We start from the raw sequence: 27,125 nt of genomic DNA, 5'->3' as shown, positions 1-27,125 counted from the left end.
ACCTCAACATGAACACAAAACCAATACCAGGCCTTCTTGCGTGGGTGATCGCTCACTCTCTCTCCCCTGTCTGTTGTGTTCCTCTATTCCGTCTCTGCCCCTGTTTCTCTTTTTAGCTCTCACTGTCTCTCTCTCTCTCTCTTTCTCTCCGTCTCTCTCTGCCTTGTAAATTGGACTCTGGCAACATTACGATGCTTTTCTCATTATTCCCATCACTCTGGCCAAATTGCCTTGTCTTTCAGGACCATTGGGCTCCGTTCATTGGCTGCTCCCACAACTCGAGGGCTGCACAAATCTTTTCCTTAGTCTCACGGCTGTTCGAGAGCAAAGATGGGACAAAGAAATGGATTCCATTCTACAGCAAATAATACAACCTCAGGCTACTGATGGCACCTCGCTCCATGCTGCACACTGTGGCCAATTTATCAGGAAAGATGTAAACAAATGCTCACAGGAGGAGCTAAGGTGTGGTAAACACTGTTCATTCTTCTGACAGGATTTGTATTTTAATGTGTGACGGTATTTTTAACACTTTTTTTCTAATTAATGAATAACCTAAGTAATGTGCAGTTAAGCTTTAAAATAAAATTATAATTACAATAATAATGCATCAAATACTATTTGTATAGCAGCTGCCAAGTTAATCAATTTTATGGTCCTGTTCAGGTTACAATGCCACATTTTTCATTAGCCATAATTGTTTCAATGATTAATTTCACGTAATTGTTCATAGCAAACATCACTAACAAAAACCGGTTTACAAGTGATTTCTAATTTAAATTTTTATGTTTCCATTAAAATTTAAATGCTGATTGTCAACATCAGTATTATTGCTACAAAGGTACTGATAGTTTTGTTCAGGTGTTGTAAAAAAAAATGTTTTACTTGACACATTATTTGATTACCAATTGCTAAAGGTGATACTTTGTTTTATCAGATTATCTGTTTAAGTTTAATCACCAATATCTTGAAAGAAAAAACTAAAATGCATCGATGCTACTAACAGTATTGTCCATGTCAGTCTGAAAGAGCATAGGCCTCAGCATGGCAGGTCTATGTTAAAGCAAGCCTAAGTTCTGTAAGACAATAAGTGTGCTTACAGGTACTTAAGTAACCAGGTTGGCTTTTTCGTGAAAGCTGATTTCTTAATTGTAATGAAAACAGGAAAGCTGGTTATCAAAACCAGGCAAGGGGATTAAGGAAACCTGGTTTTCCCGGGTAGATTTCTGTCGGAGAACGCCTTTCTCTCCCCAAGTGCTGTCACTCTGCTGTGACACGAACACACACACACACACACACACACACACACACACACATACATACATACACAGGAAAGTTAGAAAGCACCATTTTCTGTCATGATACAGTTTAAATCTGTGCACCAAAATAAGTCAGAGGTGGAGGAAAAATGAGGTTACTCTGCTACTGCAGGTGTACGCAGATTTCCAGTACCCAGGTTCCAGAGAAAGCTGCTTTCTTTGAGTACGCCGTTTACATCAGTGCATTTAAAAGCAGTCAATGGTTCAGCAAGGCAGTTGCCAATACAGCCAATGTGTGCTATGGAAAAATACTGCCAGCAGTTTTAGTTTGAACGGTAAAACCATAGAACCATAGATTTGGATCTTAAACACATGTATCCATCCTCTGCAAATGGTATGTGCAAACACTTAAAAGAACTTTGCCAATATAGTTTTCTGTTGTAAAGTCAGAGTAATTAGTATTTGTTTTCTAATACTGCACATGCACACTAACAAACAAGTATTTTGCAGTTTTGATTACTTCATAAAAGTGTACACAACTGGATTTCCTGATCCTGCAGGATTAAATTCATTTGGCCATAATATTGAAACTATACAATTTACTCAAATCTCCCCCAAAAAGGAATTGAATAACTTTAGACAGTATTCCAGTCTTTGTCTTGTGTCCTTTTAAAAGATATTTGGACTCCATCTGGAATGTTTGTTTATCTGGCATTGACTTCTCAGCCTTTTAGTCCGACTTCTCTTAGACTTGATTCAGTTATCTTTCCTATATATTTAGTTCAGCCACAGTGAAGTCATTGTTCTTATTAGGTACTTTAAAATGTATATTTAAAACAGGTAAGGAGTGACAACAGATCCGGATTGTCAAAGAGAAAAAAGGGAGCAGACAGAACACAGGACACATTCAGAATGACAGACAAGAAAAACGCATTGAGTCAAAAGTGGGAAGGATGATTGAGATAAAAAGACTACCAGAGGGGAAAGAAAGTGGACAAGAGATGTAGCAAAAGAGCAAAGAAGACCGAGTGAGCAAGAGAGACAGAACGGCAGATGAAAGAGCGCAAGGGGACCCAAAAAATTTTGAGTTGAGGTAAATGCTGTAGCCCTTTTGAGTTCACCCAGCTATGAGTCAGGACGAATTCAATAGATTTTTTTTCTTTTACTGTCTGCTGCTGCTGAATACCCACTGCTTTTCTTTTCTCTTCTGACACAATACATGGCTTTTAGCAAACTCATTTTCCATTTCAGAGCTGCCTGCTGGACATTTTAAACTGGACAAAAAAATAATTATATATATATATATATATATATATATATATATATATATATATATATATATATATATATATATATATATATATATATATATATATATATATATATAATAAGTATAGGTAATAATATAAGTAATAAAGTCTTAATAAAGTAAAGCAAAAGTTACAATGAATTATAATTACTTTCAGTGGAGACAATACAAACTAAAATGCTGATAAGTTTGTGTGTGTCCATATTATGCCTTACGGTTATCAATGTTTTGTCATATTCTCTTTCATTTCTTTGTTGCTTTGTGTATATTATGTGCATAACACACATAAGACTTGGTTTTTCAGTTTGTCTGTCCTCTGTATGGCACCTGCCTTAAAACACATCAAACAGCCTGTCCACATTCGACATGCATTTGAAGTCCTCCGCCTTCCTCTCACTTACTCTTAAATCCCTTCCCCTATCTTTTTGCTCAGGCATGACCTAAAACAAAAAAGGGACGAAAAAACTTCAAAAACTTGTCACCTCATGAGCTGTCATTGTCTGTTGGTCCCTCTTCCTCCTTTTTCTAGCAAGCCGTTTCTCTCTTTTCATCTTTCTCTTTCAAAGGCTTCTGTTTCTTGTGGGACAGAAGTGACAGCATATTCTCCTGTACCTTTCATATACAGTAAATAAGGGGGGAAAGTCATCCTGCTCCCACCCGCGCTATCTATTTTTTTTCTTTCTCTCTTCTATCATTTGAAGTAGGTTGAAATGAAACGCAAAACGTAGCAACAATCCACTACCATAAGCTGTGCGGTAATGATAAAGCAACTATGAGGGATCAAAAGGATTGACACGTTTTTCTGTAGCTGCTGTCTGTTCAATGCCACGACAGCGAGGGAAGGAGTGCTCCTGCAGCTCAGTAGGGATTGTATTCAATTACCAAATAAACAGCTCAATGGCAAGGAACCACAATAGGTGGTGATTTTAAAGCCCGTGTGGTATTATGTTTTATTGACTGCAATTATTATGGGTATTGGCTTGTGTTCCTGGTGACATTGCTGTGCTTTTATGAAACCTGTTACTAAATGTAGTGGTCTCGTTGAAATGGGGGAACATAATCAGACAAGTAAACTGTACTGGCAGAAGAACTATGCTCATGTTTTACGAAACTAAAACAAGCTTGTCAATAACTTTTGTGATTTTTGTACTTCCTAAGGTCAGACTGACACTGTTACACTGTAAAACAGAAATTATTGATCCAGCTACTACTGGACTCCTAAGACATTTAATACTCATTAAATTCAGGACTGTTTGGACAAAGTAGTGAGCCAGAGACTGGTCAAATTTTCATTCCTGAAGGAATATGAAGCTTTTCAACCATTAAACGCAGATAAATGATCTGAGTAGTATAGTCTTAGTTCTATTACTGTCATTTTACAAAGGTTACACACAAGTGCATTATTGAATTTGTCCAGGTACAAATATGTGGGTACAGTTCCAGTCTTTCCAGTCTAGAAAGAGTTGTGATTTACCAGATTTCCTTTAAACAGCAAATTATCAAGAATTTGTTGGTATTTATGGGTGGATTTACCATAACATTTTCAGGTTAGCTTACTCATTGAAGAACAGACATATTATCCATTACCTTTAGGACACGTCTTGGACTAGTGCCTAGCTGTATTTAAGATTTTAAGCCCTTATGAGCCCAAGCACAGCTTGAGATCCTGAGGCAGTGCTTCTCCAGTCATTTCACAGTCTAGACAGACAAGTATGGATTATCCAGCTTTCTCCATCAGGGACCCTCTGGGCTCTTTGAACAACCTGTCTGATGAGATCAAGCCCACTCTTTAAAAACTTACTTTGAGGATTGCAATTTTGTGAAGTAAAGTAGGGCTGGTCTGTGCCTAGTTCTGTTTTTGTTTTGACAGCTTTGTGCTCTTGTAATATAGAAAAGTGTGCTTTGTTGCATTTTGCTTTGATGTTTTTGCTTTTGTCTGAAATACACAGCTACAATTCCTCTACTATAGGAACTGAACAACCTGTACACAGTGAAATGCTCTTGTATAGCATGTTTAAGCACCTTGTTTGTTGAGAAGGTAAAACTTTGTCCAATTATTCTTCTTTAAATTAACTATAGACAGTATACTCTATATAGTTTCTAACTTCTATTTTGAGACATAAAGCACAAAACTGAGCTTATAGAGCTTTATGGCTATAGGTAAGAACAGAACCAGTTCACTACTATTATTCAGCATTCAATATCTGTAAAGACGTTATTTATTGTACCTGGACATCACACCGCAAAGAGAACCACTTGTTTCATATATTAAAGAAAGGAGAAGTTCAGTCTTTTTTAAGAGGTTGAGTCGGGCTCTTAAGTCATCCAGTATTGATTGAGCTTTAGCACAGGGTCAAATTGGCTAAGCTTCCAGTACAGAGGTAAGGTCAGATTGAATAGGGTTATCTCAGCTACATCCCTGTACCAGGACATCAACTGGTGATGCTATCAGTTCCAGGAATAGTCTGGCGAGGAGAGGATACAAAGGTCCAGTTCATTAGCACAGAGCCTGTCAAAGTGACAGACTGCTCTGACTGTTTTCAGCAACAGTGTCTTAACCAAGCAAAAGTGGAAATAGAATAAAATCTCACCTGTGAGAGAACAGCTAAAAATAAAAAGGATTGTTTAAAGGCCACTTATTATATCGCGTGTTATTTTCTAGTGTTCTAGTGACATTTTTTGTCGTTAAACTAGTTCAGGGTATTCAGCATAATTTTTGTAATTTGTAATGTTGTTATAACTGATCCCTAAATTTTATTAGGTTCCATAGTCAAAACATAGTAAGTATTGGGTAGTGGTATTACAATGAAGGTGAAGCTATAGACTCATAAAATAAACATTTTCAGGAGTTTTTTTGGCTATTGAAAACGTTCATTAAGGAAAAAAACACTTCGACACACAAAGTTCTGATGCAGCTGAACAACTTTGCTCCTAGGAGCCATAAAGTCTTTCAGAAGGTGCCCTAAGGTCTACTTCATTAAAAGAACATGTCATTCACTCTGCAGTGATGCGTCATCCAACCTGTGATTGCTAATGTTGCTATCACTAAAAGCTTTACAAAGTAGTTTCCTTTTAAATGCAAGTAAATAAGAATCCATTCGCATGCTTCTATCTTTGCCTTGTCCTTGGTCTCTATGTAAATTCCCCTTGTCTGTGCTAATAATAATAATAATTCTGTGCTATCTGTTTTCGTGGTTCATATGGTTTGTCAATGGTAATTTTGCACTGTATGTACAGTAGAAGGGGCTCATAGTATTCTACATTTTAAAGGTTATATATTTATACTGCATTCGTCCTTTTGCTGCTGTTATACTTTAGCTTCCCTGCGTGGGATCAATCAAGTTTACCTTTTACAATAATGTGCAACAGGGTGAGGCCTCATATTTTACTGGTTAAGCATTTCAACAAATGATCTTTCAGCTGATCATATTCTATGAATCAAACTCCAGTTGTCAGATAACCTTAAGATCTGTATCCTTTTAAAAAATATATTCAACTAAATTATTTAAAGAAATTGGTAACAATACAATACTCTGCCCGACTCTTAACCAACTAAGAAGAAGCAAAAACTGCACATGCTGTGCTTTTCCAAAGTCATGTGTAGTGACAAGAGGTTAAAAAACAGCAGGAAACTGAGACACAATCCGTCATATCCCAAAAACTGTCTCAGACAAACGCCAGTGAAATCCTGACATTTAAACTCCCTCGATGTATGTGGTGAAATCTGACTGCTGTCAATGGAAGTTAAAATATTTTTAGATTCAAAGATTTTAAAGAAGTTCTCCAGGGTCTGTCTGTCCTTGCATTGCAGTTTATAGTCTTCTCTAACTTTATGTTTTGTATGATTTCCTGTGTCACATTTTCACAGAGTTTACTCCCCCTAGTAAAGACACACTTTCACAATGATGGCACATTACAGTCACAAACATAGCAGTTTGGTTGATTGTGTGACAGTATAGTCACCAGGGACAATCTTTGCGTGTCACAAAGATTTACGCACTGGTATTGCACTCTGTGCGCTTTTCTAAATGCTAAATCCATCTCCACTGTGAATTTCGGAGCTCTGTCCTTTAAGAGTTCTGATTAGATGCATTTAGACAAGGCTGTGCAGCTCTCTTTAGAATAAAGTGCCATGTTTGTCTGCTACTCTTCTGAATGCACCCGTCTCCTGGTGCTGCTGCCATTATCAGGACTGACACAGGCACATGGGCCATAATCCCCATTGATTAGAACCCTGAGATCAAAGGCTTCCTCTGATGTCACTCTCACCTCCTGTCTCCATTCTGCTAGACAGTCTTTCTCTGTCTGTCCTTGCTTCCAGTATTTGTGGGAATGTTTGTGTGTGTGTATGTTTCTCTCACAAGGGTTTTATTCTTGTAATGACTAGAGGTTAAGCTCAATCAGGACATCCAAAAAAAAAAAATAAAAATAAAATGTCCTTCTCATGTTTAAAGACTGGAGGAGTGAACTATTTAATCAGTGGAAAGTCTGTATTCAATCAACCGTGCCAACAAATGGTAGTGATCACATAACTTTCCCTTCCCCTTTTTTCTATTGTACTCCACCCTTTACTTTATTTGCCTTCCTCTTTCTGCTATTTATGATCTCCAAGTAGTCCATTAACACAATGAAGATGTATTCCCAGTAGCTTCCCATGTTTGCACCAGTAGCAGATTATGTCCTTTGAAAAACAAATGTATAAACATATTTACAGGCATCCTACAGCATTAGGATTTGTTGTTTAGTGTTAACCTCATATATTTCAGAACAAATCACTTAAATAGGAAGTTTCTAAAGCCTCCAGCAAAACTGAACACACACACGTACTCATCTGATAATTCAACCACATTTTGGATGCTGGAAACGTTTATTTAGAAATTATTGAAGTACAGTAATTAAAACTTAAATGTTGAGGAAAGGAAGCTCCACCAGCCAATGAGAAACCGCAAAAGTAGACATTTGTGATGTTTATCAGGTGTGTTCAGTCAATCAGAAGCTGGAGGAGCAGTGAGCAAAGGTGGAATTATACTACTCCATAGTAATATAAAAATAATGTGTTATTAATTTGTTATCTATAGATAAATGTTATTACTAAGTGAAAAAAAGCATTAGATTAATGTGCACTGAGTGATGCCACTTCTGTAAAGGCTGACAAAAAATTAATGGTTATGGAGTATTACCAAGAGCTCTTCATAATTCTCTATACAACTAAAAGCTTTTTTTTTAATTATTATTATCTAGAGAAAATGCTGTTTGGTTCCTGAAGAAACTTGTTACACTCCTGATGATGACATTTTAAAACTGAAAACTACAACTGAAATTGTTGTGAAATATCTCGAGAGTCCAGTTTGTAAATAAGCAGAGTGGGTCATGGACCTACTTTCTCAGGTTCCTGGGCTAAAAATTTAATTAAGTTATGCAGATTCTTCAAGCTGCTTAGTTTGTATGTAATTAGGCAGAGAAGTTCAGTTTATTCCGAAACCAGTGAGTGCACATGATTTTCACATGCTTTCTACGAGCAGAATTACTCATTAGGTTATAAAATTAAGTGGTATAGTGTTTGGTTGCCTGAGAATATAGAATGTGTGCATCAAGTAAACCAAGACAACTGCTCGTAACACTTGTGAATCTTGTAACAGGTGGTCTATGCAACTGGTACCTATATTTTGTGCCAACACAACCACGATGCACATTGAAGCACCTGTAAGAGTGTTTATTACTCCCACACACTACATAACAAACAGTAATATATAGATAAAACACCTATGTAGAAACACTACTAGTAGTACTAGTACTACAACGTTGCAGCATTCTACAACAGGTGAGTTGGATGATAAACTGAACTAAACTCCTTCTCACTCAAATTTAATTAGGGAAGTTTCAGCTTTTGAAGCTCTAAGGATTGAAATGTATGAAATAGTGCTGCATGTTCCCCACAGCACTAGATTGTAAAGGTGCTCTTTGGCAACCATTAGCCCCACTGCAATGTCTGTTTTGGAGGGAACCTGCCGCATTATGTATGGTGTACACCGAGAAGTTACAGTACAGTATGTCCCCAGCAGGAGTGAAAATGGAAGGAAATTAGAAGTCTGAATACGCATGTAAAATATGAGATCTTACTCATATTTGTCTTGTTTTGTTGCTAAGCCTTAGTCTGTTAATCGAGATAGATGGGCTGGTGAAAATGTGTCTGTGTATGAGTGTGTTTGTGCCTCTGCCTGTGCATGAGTGTGTGCGTGTGTACACACGGTGTGACGTAGAAGCAACAATTCATTTGTGTTCTTATTAGAAAGCCAGTTATGGTGATGAATACATACATGGAAATTAGCCCAAGATGAGGGCTAATTGTCTGATTAGATGTGCTTGAGGTTGATAGATGCACAATAAGACCATGCACATAAAGCAGTCATTAACGCACATTAGACCATTAAATTGAACATTACAATATAGCCAAAGGGAAAAATATGGATGCTTATTAATGTGTCTCTTCACGTCTGCGTGTGTGTGTGTGCCTGTGTGTGCATGTAGTACCTTTTCTGCGAGTGCTGTGTTTCTTGTTCCTGGTCTCTCTCTGACTCTGCACCTGTCCAGGGGAGGGGAGAGATTAAATTAGCATTACACCAATTACACATTTGAACTGTTTTCCCGTGACTTAAGAGCTCGGCATTGCCTAGAAATGATCTGAAATGCAAATTGCTCGGTGGTGGAGACTCACATGCTGTAGCACCTCTAACATGGCAGAGGTATTTATTACCTTCACACAGTATATAACACAAACTGAGTAAAAACTTAAACTGAAGCTTTATTAAGTCTTCCACTGTGAACTGTATGTACTTTAGCTTTGCAGTGCATCTACACTACAGTATGAAGATGATAATTATGGATGTAAATGTCAAATTGTATATTAACAGAGCCAAAGTGCTGGATCCTATGCCACTCTTACCAAGTAACAATTGGGCACTACAGGAAAACTAAAGGCATATTCACCAGCACATGTACTAATAAAAACACAAACAAAGTAACACGCATACAAGCAAAAGTGCTCACACAAGCTTTGAGGCATGTGCGCTTTCCTGTGCCAACAAAGAACCCGAACATACTGAGGAACTGTCTATAGACATGGAAAAAGGGGAAAACATACTCATGTACTTTACTCTTCTGCAAGAAAAAAAGCACAGCAGCACACCTCCTGAGGCACACTCACTCAAATACACACACACATACACACTGATGCAAACACAAAACCAAGTCCTGTGTGCTCTTGAGGGTGTTTCATTCACCCTCAGAGATAAAATGACATGCTTTGCTGGCTGGGTTGTTTTCACCTCGGAGGATTGCAAATCCTTTGAAAACGGTGTCATTTTCACTTAGGTTTCCTCCAGCGAAGGAGGTTAATTTAATAAACAAAGAAATCAGACTCCACTGTTAGTTATTAAACGTCGTAAGAGGGAAGACACTCATCTGCCTGTCCTATTCAAAGGGAAATCAACATGGAAATTAAGAGTGTGTACATTTTAATATTGTTCTCCAAAAGTCTGCAGTTACCACATTTGTTTCTTTACACTGTAAGCAGCTTGAAGTCCCTAGTTGTTTGACTTGAACTTTTATTTAGTCGCAAGGCAGCAGCAGTTAACTCCTATAGGCAAATCCTTCAAAATTAAATTGAAACTATGTTAGCTTTTGCTTTACGAAGTCACACACTCTGTAAATAGTAGTGTGAAGTGGCTTTACCAGAACTGTTTCACCAAACATTCATATTAAAGATTTGGTGAAACAATAATTTTCTCTTTGCTTTGACATTGCAGATATGAGTTACAGGCTTTAATAACAGAGGTGGTTGTTGTCATGATCAACATTTTTACTTCCTGTTGTAGACCTTTATTTTGTATTCCTCACTTCTGGTACTTAGTCATTGGTTTAACTCCACCACAATTAGTCCTGATCACTTTTACCTGTGGCTCCTTCACTCCCTATATAAGCCTCCGTGTTTAGGGCAATAATTTGCCAGATTGTCTGCTCCTCTTTAGCCTTTTCTAACTGTGTCACCTGCAGACCTGCGTGCTCTGCCTAAACCGCTGGTTCCGTGAGTTTGATCCGACTGTCTGAATCCCTGTTACTCGGAAGAATTCTGTATAAATGGACTCATTGGAAACCTTTACCATTATTTTCCTACTGACTGACAACTATATTTACAAAATTGAGGTTTGGATTCTGTTAAACTCTTTAATGTTTGGATTTGGACCTTGTTAATGTCTGACTATTGGATTGGTATTTAGAATCACTTTGGATGTTTTGGACTAATTCTGAGTGTCTGGGATTGGACAGTGATTTAAATTTAGATTTTGTGAGACTGAACTTGTTCCCACTGACTATTCTCCACCCACTATTATTGGCTGTCCTGCTTTCTTTCTCCCTGTCATGTTTCCATTTTGTACAAGCCATGTGGGGAACACCTACACAAAGGGAGGTCATCTTGCTCTGACATCCTGGTTGTTCCTCCGTTCTCCTACCTGAGCAACACACACCTTCCAGGCCCAGTCCTTTCGGCTTATCTCGGCCACAGAGGATCATTCTCCACATATCGATTTGGCATAGTTGGTTTTTTTTTGCGCCGGGTGCCCTTCCTGATGCAACCCTCCCCAATTTCTATTGGGTTTGGACCAGCACTGCACAGCTGGTTCAGTGTGTTGCCCAGAGACACTTCGACATATAGCCAGGACCGGGGATCGAACTGGCCCTGTGGTCCGTGGACAACTGCCTTTACCAACTGAGTTAAAACCGCCCCCTTCATATCCTCATTAAACTAATTGCCTGTAAATCCACTGGAAACTCACATTTTATCTCCCCTGTAGATCAGGGCTACTGCACCACCTAGTGCGCCGGAGGAATCTCTGCAAGCTCACTCAACATTCATCCTATGGCCTGTTTGTCCACTTTAACCCCTAAATCTTTTATACACTGTGCGATTTGTGTCTGGCCATCTTGTTTCTGGGTCTTCATTATTTGACTAAACCCCACAGGTGTTGACTAGTGGAGGGAAATGGGTCCAAGTCACACAATTTGTTGACCCACAATCTTTCTCAGTGCTGGTAACGATCTGCCTTTGTTTTTGATAACACTCATAATTCATACAAAAGCTAGAGGTACTTGTCAAGTAAACACAACATACAGTAAGATGCATTAGGCACAATGAATGTTCTATTTTCTCTTCCGTTTAGTGTTAAGTCATGTTGCACTCAAGACTTTCACCTAATATGCCTGGAAATGAAATATTGCTTTAAAATATTTTAACAAGATTAGTGATATCAGCGTTCCCATTAAACACTCACTCACATAACAGATCTGAAACATTGTTTAAAAGAATTTCTTCCCATGCAGCAAAAGAATTGTACACAAAAACCTACTTGCCTACTACAAGTAGGTTTCACGGTCACCTAAGGCTTATATGGCTTAGTATTCTTCACCACTTGTAAACAACAAAACACTACAAAGTGGCACTGCATGAAATGTGGGGTTGTCGTCAGTAAATGGCACTATAAATTTCAGAGAAGGTTTAGGAATTTGTAGACAGCACAGAAAACACCCGGGAACTGCCAAAAACGTTGAAATTGTGACAGTTTTACTGTCACAATTAACTGTGTGAAACTTGGCACATAACCCCTAGCCTCTAGGTCTAAGTAGGATATTTAACATGTAAATGAAAATGCTGTGAGTTATGCAAATTAGGGTTGTTGGTGAGATGTTGGCTGCTCAGGTGGTTATACTGTATATTCCCAAAAAAAAATTAGAAATCTTTGATTTAATTGGACTAAGCTTAGCTTAGTTTAGAGCGTGTTTCACATATATCTCCAGGTAACGTCAAGATAAATCAGCCTCTGACACTGTCTGAAGTTACGTTTCAAAGGTAACACACAGTGCGAGATCACCGCTTGATTTTAGTGCACGGTCAGTGCACAACATTATGGAAAATGTATGCTGTTGGAATCAGTGTTTTGTTTATAGCACATTGGAGCAGTGCACCTAAATAAAAAAAAAAACTCTTAACTCTGATTTTGTACACTGTTGTCACTTTGGCACAACTCTTACTTCCGCTTTTCATTTTCCATTGTCTTGTTCAACTTGGTTTCTCAGTTTAGCAGTCTGGAGAATCTTATACATTTCGTTCAGGCACTTTTTTGGTTAATGGGGTCTGTAGGTGATGCGTCAGCGATTGTATACTGTATGAAAAGTTTCAACAGTTCACTGCAGCAGGACACATGTTAAATAACAGGCTACAGCCTTCAATTTCAGAAGTCCTGCACCTGTATCCTTATGTGAGACCATCCAGTATGTTTAACCTCATTAAATCATGTGCAACCGACAGCAGGTTACTACATTTTAGAAAGACAGGAGTGAGGACTTGCTATGCTCCCTGTTATACGGAGATGTTTAATTACCAGGGTCTATTAATCCAGATGTCTGTTTACAACAGCCTCTGTTTAATGTTACTTTTTTAAAAACTTCTTACAAGGCAATACTGCTTTTTTAATAGGTTACAACATTAGAGAGTAGAACTAAGACTGAAAAGAATTGTTAAACAGCACACGAAACAATTGTTAGGAAAATGGGCAAATACCCAGCTTGTTCTGGTGTTCCCTGGAAGCACTAGTAGGCTAGAAAGACTATTAAATGACGGTTACAAACATGCATGATGTTTGTAACCGTCATTTAATAGTCTTTCTCAGCCACTCACTGCTGATAAATGTGGCAAAATTCTTAGTTACTTTAAAAGTGGTCCCAATGAAGTGCATTTCACAGTACAGGTTTTCTGTAGTGATTGTGTTGAAGCTGGAAGCAAGGTGTGGTAGTAGCTGCACAGGACATAGACTTCTGGAGAGGCATCAGAATTAGCATGATGTCCATTGACATTGCTTGGAGGGGTGTCAGTGAATCACAGTCTGGAGATTGGGAACAGGAAGCAGATCCGAAGTATAGAGCTGCAAGACGAAACGCGTGCACACACGCAATATCTGACTTTGAAACGTACTGGCCTGGCTAGTAATATTTCTTTATTTATTTTACACACAGTTGTCTTTGCACCATCAGTCATGTATCAACTTATTCATGATTCTTGCAAAGGATTTTCTGAAAATAGGCGACCTCTGGGGGCTATGGTGCCAGACAACAGGTTGATGGCCCAGTCATCTGGTCTGTGATGGGGCAATGAAGTAGCATGTGACTTGGTAAATAATTCCTTGAGGTCAGAGAACAGGACAATTGGGGGCTGAGCAGAATGGTAAATGGTCTGCACTTATATAGCGCTTTTCTACCAAATGGCACTCAAAGCGCTTTACACTGCTTCTTATTCACCCATTCACACTCACAATCTCACACACACACTCATACACCGATAGGGGGAGCTGATATGCAGCTGGCCAACGCTCACCGGGAGCAACTAAGTTGGGGTTCAGTGTCTTGCTCAAGGACACTTCGACATGTGACCTGGAGAAGCCAGGGATTGAACCAACAACTGTGAGATTGGTGGACAACCGCTCTACATTCCTGCGCCACAGTCGCAAACATTAAGCGAGGCACGGGGTTACTGGATCACCAGTCAATGTGTGGATGTTCAGACAAGGGGGGGCTGAAAACTAGAGGTTGAAGAGGTGTGTCAATGATGTAAAACACAAGGTCTAATAAATTATTATTAGTGGCTAAAGGAGCTGGAGTCTATGTAGCAGTTGATCATTGATTGAATGGACCTGAAGTGGCTGAGGCAGTGGGGTGAGTTGAATTTTGGCATGAAGAGCTAATTGTCTGCCTATGAAGTCTGTGTCAGCCGGGGGTCAATGAAAGCGGCTATGGAAACCTGGCATGGAGCGTTCCCAATAAAAACTTGGGTTAGGGAGTATGAGTCAAACTACTCAGACAATGAGTGGCTCAGATGTGTCCTCCCTGTCCCTTCTGAGCCGATACTTTATAACCTGATGTGCTGTAATAAAAACACAGCACTTTTTTTTTTCTTATAAAGCAGTTTTCTACCTATTGGTAGCGCTTTACACTTCTTACGCTTCTCATTCATTCATTCGCACTCACAATAACACACCCATGAGGGAGTAATTCTGGGCTCCCTTAAAATACTTCCATGACACAAACATGGACATACATGAAAACCCTTATATATTAGCTTGGTTCCTTAGACCAGTCCTTAAACTTTAAGTTTAACTTTAAATCGACATTTGAATATAAGAGCACATGGTGAATGCTCTTCTTAACTCCACATGAAAGAGCAGGCAGGCACTCACATTGGTTAAGCGTCTGCATGGTGTGCTCATGGTTGAAACATCCCCTTAAAACATGGTAATGAGGGTAATCATAATTCTACAGCACCAATACTCTAATTATCCTTAACGCCATATATTTGGTCAGCAACAGAGAGAGAGTGATGACTCGCAGAACCAGAAAGGCAGGCAGAGTCAAGTCGTAAACTTAGTGAGGTCAGAATCGTGGATGGATAAACTTCATGAAGGCTGGAGAGTCACGGTGAGAATGCAGACAATCTGGAAGCTTGGTAAAGGAACTGAGCAGGTATATAAATGAGAGAGTAAGAGCAGGTGAAACTGATTACCGGTGATTAGTGAAGCGGTGTGAATGAGAAGGGACCAAACAGGAAGTGACTGCAAAATAAAAGCCTGAAGGGGGGAAGTGAAGTTGGCGATCCTGACAAAATTAATAATTATTCATGTAAATGATCACAATGTATGTATAAAAACACCACGACACCACATAATCATACAAAGTAAAATTATAATTATAAATACTAATAGGTGTAAGGGAGAATTATACGTAGCCTGTATTTTAATGGCCCAGTGTGACCAAGAGTAGCACATGAACCAGCCAATAACAAGTGACTTTTTGATTTCTAACTATCGGTTTCATCAATAAATGGAGTAACTCCAGATGCCTAAACTACTTTGAGATGGTAATTAGCCTCTCACACCTCCACTAGTCTGGCCTCCCCCTATCACCACCTCTCAGCTGGCTGTGATTAGTTTCTGAAAGTAATGTCACAGGCTTTAAACAGCTGTTAACTGCCTAAGACTAATGAGATTTACAGACATTCATGTGGCCTGAAAATCCATTTTTTCATGCAGTGTTGACAATACAATCAGTATTTAAACTTTATTTATTCTCACAGTTTCCATCTACTGACAGTTACTTTATAATACTTTGGTATAGCCATAATTCATAATCATATTAGAATATCACGTACAGTTATAAAAACACCCACTGTGCACTGAAAAATAGTTCAATATGAAAATGCAGAGGCAAGACTTCCCAAACCTATACTCTGCACAAAGAGTTGACATCTCAAAATCATGCCCTCAACCCCCCCCCACCCCAAACACAGCTGTGAACAGACTTGTTGTATTCATTCTGTATAGAGAAGAAAGTTACAGATTATCCTGCTCCTTTTCTGAGCAACACAGAAAGACATTTGAATATAAATCATATTATGTTCCATCAGTTTACTCGCTACCCCAGCAGCCATCAAAAAGTGCCCTTGTTACTTAATGTATATAATATACAATTTGCATTACACCATCGTGGTTTGGGCCTATCAAAAAGCTAAAGAAACAATATTGAGAAAACGTTTTCTCAATTTAGTTTTTCTTTTATATTCTTATGTATACACACACAAGAATATAGACATAGAATTGGTAATACACATCTTCTTAATACTTTGAATTCTTACAGTTTACCGTATGGTATAGAAGAGTAAGCTAAGGGGATTTATTGTCTTTTGCTTGTTGACTTGTTTCACAGCTCCCATCTGCTTTTGTTTATGGCTTTTCTTATGAACAGTGGGTTTAATTAAATCAAAGATGATAAAGAATTGACAGCTACTCTCAGCAGAGAGTGACATATGGTGAGAGGGGTGCGTACAGTATTATTTTAATTTGCATAGCAATAAGTTTGAAAAAAATATATTTTATTGAATTATCTGCAGTGGAGTTTTTAAGTTTGCACATCACAGTTTCATACTGGACCAAACACATGTTAAACCCCAAGAAACTTTCCTCTATTAGCAGATGACTGTAAAACAAAGTTCTACTGTTAACAATTTTCTGAACTGTGAAGCTGAAAAATGTAATTTAACATAAAGTGAAATATTTAGCGGAAGGGATAAAATTTGAATTCACTACAGTGACTAGTTGAGTTTCAGAATCTGAATAATGAAACAAAATAGACTCTCGTCAAAAGATTTTTCTAGTTCCCAGTGTGATATTTACAAGCTGAACTGCATGTAAAGCAATTTAATAATCTGGAAGCCATCTGCATGACCTTTTAGTTTTGATACTTAAAGTAGTTTTGAGCTGATACTTTTTAAATATTTCATCTTGATGTCTCTGTTTTGTGAGCACCCTTCTTTAAATATTGCAATTTGCAATGGTCTTTATGACTTCAGGAAGTCAACAAGCATAGCATAATTTTCATACAGCCGAGGTTCTTATATGTCACTTGTATTTTGCCAATGCCTGTAGAGTCTGATAGAGATGCAAAATATACTAAACAGACGATGTGACTGAAAGATTTGATAAAAGATTCATTGACTGTGGAGCTTAATAAATTTATGCATTTCACCAACTTGAAACAAACTATCAGAATCCATCTCTGTAATATTATAATCCGGTTTTGTTTGTCTATAATAAAAAAGCCGATTTAAATAGATTCACTGAAATAGTTCAGTAGTTGCAAACTTTCTGAAGGACACAGATTTGAAAAAGAAATGTGTTTTCTCTTTTCAATGTGGACATAAATCTAAAAATACAAAAAACTTAATGTATATTATTGTCTCCATTCGTAAAATTTACCATAATTCTATACCAAAGCTGCCAGAGCCACTAAATAAATCATATTGGCTTATTGAATTGAGAAAGTTTGAAATATCACAGATGATAGATAGTTAGATAGATGGCACACAGCCACTAGTGAATTCTATTGTGTATTAGAGATGCCTGTGTGTGTTTGTGCATGAAGGAGAGAGAAACAAGGAATAAAAAAAGAAAATGGAGAGACGCAGACAATCAGATTGAAAAGGATCCTCTTTTTTTTTTAGTCTCTCTCTTTCACACACTCACAAACTGCTCTCCATTGTACTCTTCTGTGAGTTTGGCTCTCGTGTGTGAATCCGACTTGTCTCTCAGTGTGCAATTTTTTATCAGTGGACGATCCCATTTCCGTTGTGTTGATGCAGCAGATGGATTCCCTCCCACTAACCATTCATCACCTGCCACACCAAAACCTGCCTTTGCCCCTTTACGCCAATGAAAAATGGCTTTTAGACCATCTTTTTCCTCAAGAAAATAAAAGTCGTTTACCATGTCATCAAAGAGGTTTCATCACATGGTCCGACCAGAGCTTTTGAGCAGAAAAAGTTCTTATTGTATTTTGTGATTCACGGCACAAAATGAAAGAGAACACCATGGGGTGAAGGGGAAGCTTAAAAGTGCTGATTTTCTGCAGGGCGTAAAGAGACATGGGTAGAGAGAAAACTTCTAGTGCATTACATTCTAAGTTGCTACACAATTGGGGACTTTACAGAAGGATTATCTGTAATTAAATATTTATCATGATTAACGCTATATATCCACTTCTCAACATCTACAATTTGAGCCACAAGAATCGTAAAAAGCACCAATTTCCTGTATGTGACTTACACATGTTAAAATGAATTTAAAACACAGTCACAAAGGAGAAACTATGGGAATAATGTGGACTTAAAAGTGAAAGAGGCTAATTGTCATGGACACATTTAACAACTTCACTGACCTTAACATTTTTATAAAGGGACAACAGTAATCTTTCAACAGAACTAGCTTCAAGATGGAAATATTCACATAAATACTTATGTGAAGTATTTATGAATAATAAGGATTTAATAATGGAAAACACAGTTCATAACTCATAACCCTGATGAGCAAAAAAGGACAAACATAGCTTTTATCTTCCTACTGAGGTGATTAGTGAATAGTTGAATTTTCACAGATGTGTTCCAAATAGCCAGAATTTAATTTGGAAATCGCTTCCCTGTGTCAGTAAAAATAATGAAGCCAACACTGTTAGTGACACTGTTAGTGGAATGAGTTCATTTATGTGAGTGAGGGCAGCTGAAAATGAGACATTTTTTATCATTGCAGAGCCGGAAATGAAATTCAAGTTAACTACACTTACAAGAGGTCTCCTGCTGTTGCTTAATGTCCGTGTGAATTAAAACTTCAGTAATGTGAAGCAAAACTTTAATTTTGTAGTCTTAAATTTAATAAGTGGGGAGTTTCAAAAGTTCGTTCCCTTTAATACAAATAACGGAGATAAGCCTTACTTTCCTCGTTAGCCTTATGTATGTGTGTTGGAGATAAAAAATTAAGGTAACAGTGATAATCCAGGCTTCGAGGAGCAATAAGCTCATCTTGGTGTCCAAGCATGTACATAAGTAGTTTCCCAGTTTCAAACTGGTACTTTTAGAAATGAAAGATGATCCATGAAAGGGATGCCCTAAGAAATCCATATGGATAAGCGTTTTCCAAAATGTCACATGACACATGAAAATTGAGCAACAATTTCCTTCGATACTACAATGCTCCTGCACATTGAGCTACTAAAACCATTGTCTTCATTGGGGCTTTTTGAATCCATCTTTTAGATACTTGACTGACCTTAGTAATTGTAATTTCTGGCATTTAGCCAAAATTAAGGCCAGTGTGTGTGTGGGAAATTCTACATGGATCAGTTTCACCGAGCATTTTGAAAAACTGATCCATCCAGAGGTTGGTGACGATTTTATGGAGAAGTAAGTAATTAGGTTTTTGTAGGAAAACAATGATAATCTGTTCAAGCAGATTGAGGTAATGGGAAATCCCGGTATATTGAATAAAAATGTATTTTGGGGATATGCCAGCTATTTAGGAAACATTCAGTTTTTATCTGTTCAGTCTTTGCAACAGTTTATTCCAATACCAGAATTCCATCTATGATTTACACATGTAGACTTTTTTCAAATGATTCATCAGCTCATCAGTCATCAGGATCTACTGTATGAGATTCATCTCAGGTAATAACATAAACTGATCAATCACATAAGCTGCATGTCAGTGTTGGGATAAAAAAACTCTCAGTTTTTATGAGTTGCATATGAGAGTACGAGTAAAGCATGGGCAAATCGCTAGCTACTGTATAATTCATGATGAGGATGTGAGGATACACATCAGAATGCAGGACTCTGGTTAGATAAACCCTCTGAATCAGTGAGCTTTCATATTAACTCTTAATTATGACAGAAACAGGTCCCAAAGAGACAAACAGAGGTAGAGACAAGGTGGGAGAGATTGATATTGCAGATGCATAGGCTATCTGATGAATTATTATTTCACATAAATATAAAATTAAAGCCTATAAATCCACATTCTAGCACTTCATCAAATAACACCGTGGATGTAAAAGTACAAACATCACTCACTCACTGGCAAAAACTCACTGGCAAAAACACACACACAAAAAAACTTAAGGCTAACAGCCTGGTAATTTTCACAGGAACAAAGAGCTCAAATATTGTACAGCACCAAAAGGCCTCCTTAGCAAAAAATGAACAGTGACTTCTCTTTTTATTCCATCTGACTTTCTCTTTGTTTTTGCCAGTCTCCACTTTCTGAAGCGCTCTTATATCACAAAGTGGCAGACAAGGGTCAATGCAGGAGACATTTAAGTTGTCGCACCAACTCAGATAACGTCTATTCAGGTACATTATTTTGGATGAAAAGCAAACCTTTACAGGCCTGTCATCATAAAAAAAAAATGTAGGACTTAACATAAAATATGTGCTATTTAATGGTTTTGGTTTCTAAGGTTTGTTGGGTTAAGAAATACGACTGAACATTTAAAGCACCAAGCTGAGTTTCTCCTGCTGCTTTAAATCAAAAATTGCATCAAGAATGCTGCATTAAAATCTGTAATAAAGCCACACATCACAGCTCTGCCCCTCAAGTCAAAGCAGCAGAGAACAACCAGTGATCTGTAGCTGGGTACATGTGCATGTCTATATGCACATGTAAAGATTTTCTTTGCATATTGTTTGGCTGCTATTTTACTACATTACTTACAGGATAAGAAACTATATACATACTGAATGTAGTACGAAAAATGCAGCCATGCAACAAGCTGAACTGCAAAATATGCTGTATATGAGAATACTACTGTTATTCAGCATCTCATACATATTTCTAGACACATGCAGACATTTTTGTTGTCTGTGCCAATGCCTTTCATGAGACTTTCAGGAAACAGAATGTTTGCTAATTTCATTTTTATTTTCTATTTATTAGAAATATGTTTGTCATTTTATTATCCATAGGACAGTGTCAAAAATGTAACTACACCTAGGATACAGTTATATCCTTACTACACGTGGGCTGTGGCATCACAGCATTACACTGTACTAATTCTTCCCCTCAAATATTGTAAAATACAATGAGTGACTATATAAAATAATTGAAACAAACATTGGGTAATTGCGCTGCGGCAACGTAATGTCTTAAAAATTATAATTCCTAAAAAAAAAAAAACTTAAAAATAAAAAAATAGTCTTGGTAAAAGAATATTACACTTCGCTCAGTTGCAAAGTTTCTGTATTAATGGAAAATAATCGCAAAGTGCAAACAACCATGAAATAAATCAAGACAGGCGCAAAACACAACGCTGACTTGTCTCTAGAAAGTTTCAAAATGACAGACCAAAAGATCAGTTGTGTTTAGGGAAGTGAGAAGAATAACCTGATATACGAAAAAAGCAAAAATATAACATTTCCATCACATTTAGCATTGAGATTTGATTGGAATTAAGTCATTTAGGCTATTTAAATTATTATAATGTACAATAGATCACGATTTGTGGTCCATTTGATAGTAATGTCACTATTTGAACAGAAATAAATGTAAGAACACAAGTGTCACAAGTGTCTCCTCCACACATACAGTTCAAAAGTTCCCAACTTTCCTCAACCACACAGTCTCTCTATATCTGTCTCACTTGTGCAGATCCGCACACACACAAACGCACACACACAAACACACGCACACACACACACACAGGCACACATGCAAACACGCACACAAACATGCACACACTCATCAGCCTTTAAAGACAGCACAGTCCTTGTCAGAGGAGTGCAGAGAGGTTAGGACTGCAGGTCTGGCCACGGACACCCTGCAGGATGACTGGGATTTTGAAGGGAGCGTGGGAGAGAGGTAGAGAACACCACTCAATCAATTTCTATTGAATGTTACTCCAGTGGGAACATAAGCAATCCAGATATAACAAGATTGTGCATTTCTTCAAATCTGAGGAAAAGCGGCCAACTGGGCTTACACTAAATGCTGAAATTGCTTCAGAGTACTCTGACCGTTAGAACTTTTGATTAAATATTTTATAGCAATGAGAGTCTTTAATTTGATTCATTCTAAACCCTGAAATTATACTGAACTAGTATTAAAAAGAAAGAGCAGGTGAAAAATAATGTACGTACACTTTACTCTTGTTGAGGTATTATTGGCATATAGATGCACGTAAACATTAAGACATATTGTGTAAGCACTGCTCCTTAGATGCAATTCTGGACAATTCTCTCCTACCACAGAACATCTGGAAGACTAATTAGAGCAAACAGAACGAAGTAACAACACTGAACCTCAATGAAAACAAAAATCAAGAGGCTCTGCAGTAACACGTTGCAGAGAAAAGATTACTAGGGTGCAAAGAAAAGAAGAAAAACCAAAGAAGCTAAGCTAAAAGCAGGCTTAACCATAGATACACCCCACAAGTTGAACAAGTACACAGAAGAGATACAATACAACAGAGCATGAAATTAAGTTGTTTTCAAACCTGCAGTTCATTTGTTCTGATTCAAATCTATAGATTAGTTTGTAGACTTGGTCTGTTTTCTCCTTGGTTTAGTTTCCTTTCACATGCCAAACAAATCCAAGCAAATCTAAATGTATCAAGAGAACTCATTGGAGATCTGTCTTGTCTGCTCGTTGGTCAATCAGATCTGGGGCATGAAGATGAAAGGAAACACAGGAAGTAGATCTTCAATGCATCAATGCAGCAAATGCTGGATGCACTTTGAAAAAAATAAAAATAAAAAAATACAACATAGATGATATTTCAATTACTTGTTTAGCTAAAATGTGGTGTTTTGGGAAAGACTTGGATTAAGTGCAATGCAAATGAACTAAACCAAGACCACATCCAGTGATGGTTGTAGGTTGTTGTGGTTACACATCTGGGTGCGATTGCTCTGTTTTGACCTGTGCATGGCTTAAGCACTGAGGTCTCCAAGGGTTAGTCATATTCCAAATGTTAAAACTTAAAATGTTTATCTCAAACAGCGAGGTAGTATTTAAATAGTGAAATATTTCTAATTAGTAATTATTCCTCAATTATTTTAAATGACATTTTCATCCCATTTAAAACAAAAGTTTTTTCAAAGAATCTAAATTCTGAAAAAAATGAATGAAGACAGCTAGAGCTGTGACACTGAGCACAAGATATACATTTGTGGTTGAAGATGTGTAACACAAACAGCGGCAAAGCTCATTTTTTCTTAACTTGTTTGGAATTATTAAAGTAAAATTAAACTCATACCACATTCATAATCAGACTGAAACTCTATTTGTGGTCCGCCAGGTGTGACTCAATCATGAAACAGCAGTCTGATGCCTTATTTGACAGAAAGCCAAGAGGATGCAATGTTTTCTATCATGCTTTATTTGTTTTGGTTTTATAAAAAAAAAAAAGGAGATCGTTGAAGCACATATTCCGGAGATAGCTAACAAAATTGATGTACAAACACAACAGATGTTGACAGACTGCTTTTCCAGTGTCAGAAACCACAGTGAGCTTCACTTTCAAAATCTCTGTCAACCAAGGAAATTACTCGGAATCCCGAGGACACAGAAAAATCTCAATTTCTCCAATCTGTTGTCTGTGGTTCTCCAATCTCCATTTCTACATGTAGGCTGTAGCTTGACAGTGAGATATTGCCACAATCAGCCTTTTCCCCCCACCCCCACCCCCGGTTGTCAAAAAACATTTGTTATTAGAAAAACAAAAGAGAACATTGAAATACGTCAAAAAAGACATCATGACATAACAGTGCAGAAAACTATCAATACCCGATTAAGGGCACTTATAGGAAAGAAAAGGCATCCAGTTGAAAGAAAGGCTAAAACTCAAAATACCTCAAATCCCATTGATCAATTCAGAGTAAAAAGCTTCCTGTTGGATTCCAGATCATTTTGGTTGTAAATACTTGCCATCATATTCTCAATTTGATGTGAGTTCTTGCTTTAACAATTACTGCTTATGAAAATATATAATAACAACATCCATTTTTTTTACACATATATAAACTTTCAATAAAAAACAGTATGAAAACTTACAGGAATTTAAATATGCAGCCTTGTGTTTCTACTTTTATTATTTCAGGTGTACTTTTTAAATGAGCTTTCAACCTTTAAAATCCATCTTCATAATCTCAGTCTGGCAATGCACAATGAAGAAAAACACAAACATGAGTAGTTTTTGTTAATTTCATTGTTCAGTGAAAGAATGGAAAAGGCTGATGCTCATGGTTCCTCAAATATAGCCAAAGATTTCACTGCTTTAGTATTGATGATATATCTGTGTACTCAACGTCAAAATCTACATGTTTGTGTTATGATCTGTAAAAAGGAATCTGCTGCTGCTTTATGGAATAATCTAAATCTGGTTTTAACTAACCACATACAGTAACAGCTGTCAAGTTTGGATGAATATATTTGTGGTTTTAGACTTGTTTTGATTGTCATATTTATCCTTTAACCAAGGTTTAAAACCAATCCCTAAAATGACTGTAAGGTACCACAGACAACTGTATGAGTGCTGCATATGAACTATGTCCTTTTCTTTTGAGTAACAGACTTTCCAATAATCTCAGGAGATGGCTCTGCTTGCCGATGAGCAAAACTGCATTTGAAAAGTGAGAGGGGCTTTGATAAAAGTTTTTCTATTACCTCGGTTATTCAAGCAAAACCGGTGAATCAACTTTGCATGTTTCATTGATTCCCAGGAACTCTTTCATACATTTAACAGAATACAGATTCATATTTTCGGCCAGTAAGCCAATCAGGCTTTTGCAAGAAATTTTTAAAACAGTAATGTGAGGCAAGGGTGCATGCTCTCTGCATTATCTAAGTACAGGCTTTATTTGCACATACAATTATATACATACAATTTATATGTATATACAAAGAGTATCTCAATGAAAATACCACATGTATACATTTCTCAAACCTGCAGTAACCCAGGTGTGAGTGCAGTAAAAAGGATTTGTGAATTATTGTCAGTCTATAACAATAATTTATTGAACTTATTAGCAAACCCTTTGTTTACACATCCAGCAGTCGTGTTTCCATCCACCTGATGAAGTCTAATTTTCACTCTTACTTAGCTAAGTTTTGGTCTCTTTATTCTTTAGTTTCTGAATGGGATCCTTTGTTCTCTAGTTAGTTACTTACTGTGTCTGTCTGCTGTTTAGTGCTGAGCTGGCAGAGCATTGTAGGGTTTTAGAGCTTTGTCACTGAAGAGATTTGCTTGGTAAAGATATAAAGGATGTGGCAGTGAAACAAACAGTAACATTGTGGCTGAAATTTACTATTTCAGTTCTGTAAATGTGACTGGAGCTGCAAATTCAGGCTATGAATCTCTGTATGTTCATTACTACAAGTGACCCCTGTCACATTGTTTTCACACTGTGTTGCATTATTAATATACAACTACATATCAATGATACAGTAGGTTTTGGAAAACAATTCTCTCATATTGTAAGCAGTAACTCACATGTAATAAGGTTAATTAAAACCGATCTTAACATGTAAACTAATTCAAAATTGAAACAGCAGAATGCAGTGCATTTTGTGAACTATATTTACCACTATAGTTTTAATTAACTCATGTATATGACACTAAAAAATGACCCAACCAATGCTGCATGGATCATCAGCTCCCAACTATCTTAAGATGTTTGTCTTTTCGGATTGTTCTGTCTTCCAGCCTGGTCCAGTAACACAAAAATATCTGTGCATGGAACTGACCAAACAACTGTGGACTCACTTCTCCCTCACCTTCCTTTGTTTTTATTAGCCTTCACTTCCTGGTTTACTCTCCTGAGTTGTCTGTTTCTGTGCTGTTATCCTGCTTCTATGATATTAGTAATACACAGAACAGAGATCAAGAGTGCTTCTGCACGGATTCTTTTGCTTTGTTATGACACTAAATTCTGCTTCAGCGCTCTATGCTAAATGAGCAAGCCTCACAAACACTGACACACCATGACAGATAGCTCTGAGTATACCTTGATACGAGATAATGTTATTTTCAGACTATTGATTTGTGAGTTACACAATGAAACAAGTCTTTCAGAAGCATCCCTGCAGCAATGATTTTTAACATGCACTCCCATTCACTGCATTATAATATGATCAATGCATCTTCTAAGATGCTGACTGCACAGAAACATGGTACCATTATCCAGAAAAGAATACAAAAAATATAGTGGAAAAAAACATGACAAATATGACAACAACACTACTGTGAGATGACATTGTTTTATATGTGAGGTTCCTGAGATGGAGACTGAGCCGGTGAAAGCACACAGCTCCCCCGAATATCATCCATCACCCAAACATCTAGACAAAAAAAAAAGGGGAATACATTATTCTATTTTTAGGGAGGTATTTCTACATTGTAAGGTTACACTTGCCTCAATTATCTTCCTACAAAAAAATTGTCTGGATGATACATAAGGCAGCAAATTATCCTATCAGTGGGGAATGTCATTTACAGCTGGGGTCACAAGTAATGGAAAGTCATTTTCACCAGGGGCTGTTTTCCATGTAGGATGGCGACCGTGTTGCCAGCTCAACTAGGACAAATGACTGCCTCTTGCCCAAATCACTACAGTAACCTAGACTAAGCAGCTAAGTAGCCCCAGCTGAGGGCTTTGGATGCCTAAATGTTTCCCTTGATCATAGCCACAGTGCTGTCTGAACAAGTTGCAGTGTGAATTACACAGCACATTTGCAAGCTGTAAACATCAGATTTCACCAAGCCCTGCTTTTTATGAATCTGAATGAATGTAAATGCATTTTTCATTTCAGAGATGCTACTGTAGGTTTAGAAATGTTTTACTGATTAAAGTTATTCAGACCTCAGCAGGAATTGAATGTATATGTCCGACAAGGGAAATAACCTTTTAAACAATTAAATATTCTTATATTATTCTTATAAATATTTTGATGCTGCAGGATGGACATTCACATAAGCGTCAGAGGCCACAAGAAGCTGCAGCGGCTAGTTGGCTAATGACTGACTGGCTACAACATGGGACAAATTTACTGCATGCTTTGCTCAACCACTTCAGATATTTTCTAGAAGTGAAACAATCTACTTAAATCCAAACTAAAAGAATATGTCATTGGAAAGAA

General features: G+C 37.4%; 1 protein-coding gene across 7 annotated transcripts in view; it reads right to left on the bottom strand.

Annotated features, from left to right (window-relative positions):
* The window catches only part of tnr (tenascin R (restrictin, janusin)), a 172,454-nt gene that overhangs the window by 87,089 nt on the left and 58,240 nt on the right, over positions 1 to 27,125 (bottom strand). For all 7 annotated transcript variants that reach the window (XM_067475086.1, XM_067475085.1, XM_067475089.1 and 4 more), the window contains one exon: positions 9,100 to 9,151. The gene's annotated coding sequence lies outside the window, so the exon portion shown is untranslated. The remainder of the gene's footprint in view (positions 1 to 9,099; positions 9,152 to 27,125) is intronic.

The sequence above is a fragment of the Channa argus genome, chromosome 14 (genome assembly GCF_033026475.1).
Source record: "Channa argus isolate prfri chromosome 14, Channa argus male v1.0, whole genome shotgun sequence".
In the NCBI taxonomy this organism is placed as follows: Eukaryota; Metazoa; Chordata; class Actinopteri; order Anabantiformes; family Channidae; genus Channa; species Channa argus.
The sequence above is the reverse complement of the archived record's forward strand: the minus strand, read 5'-3'. Positions and strand labels throughout refer to the sequence as shown.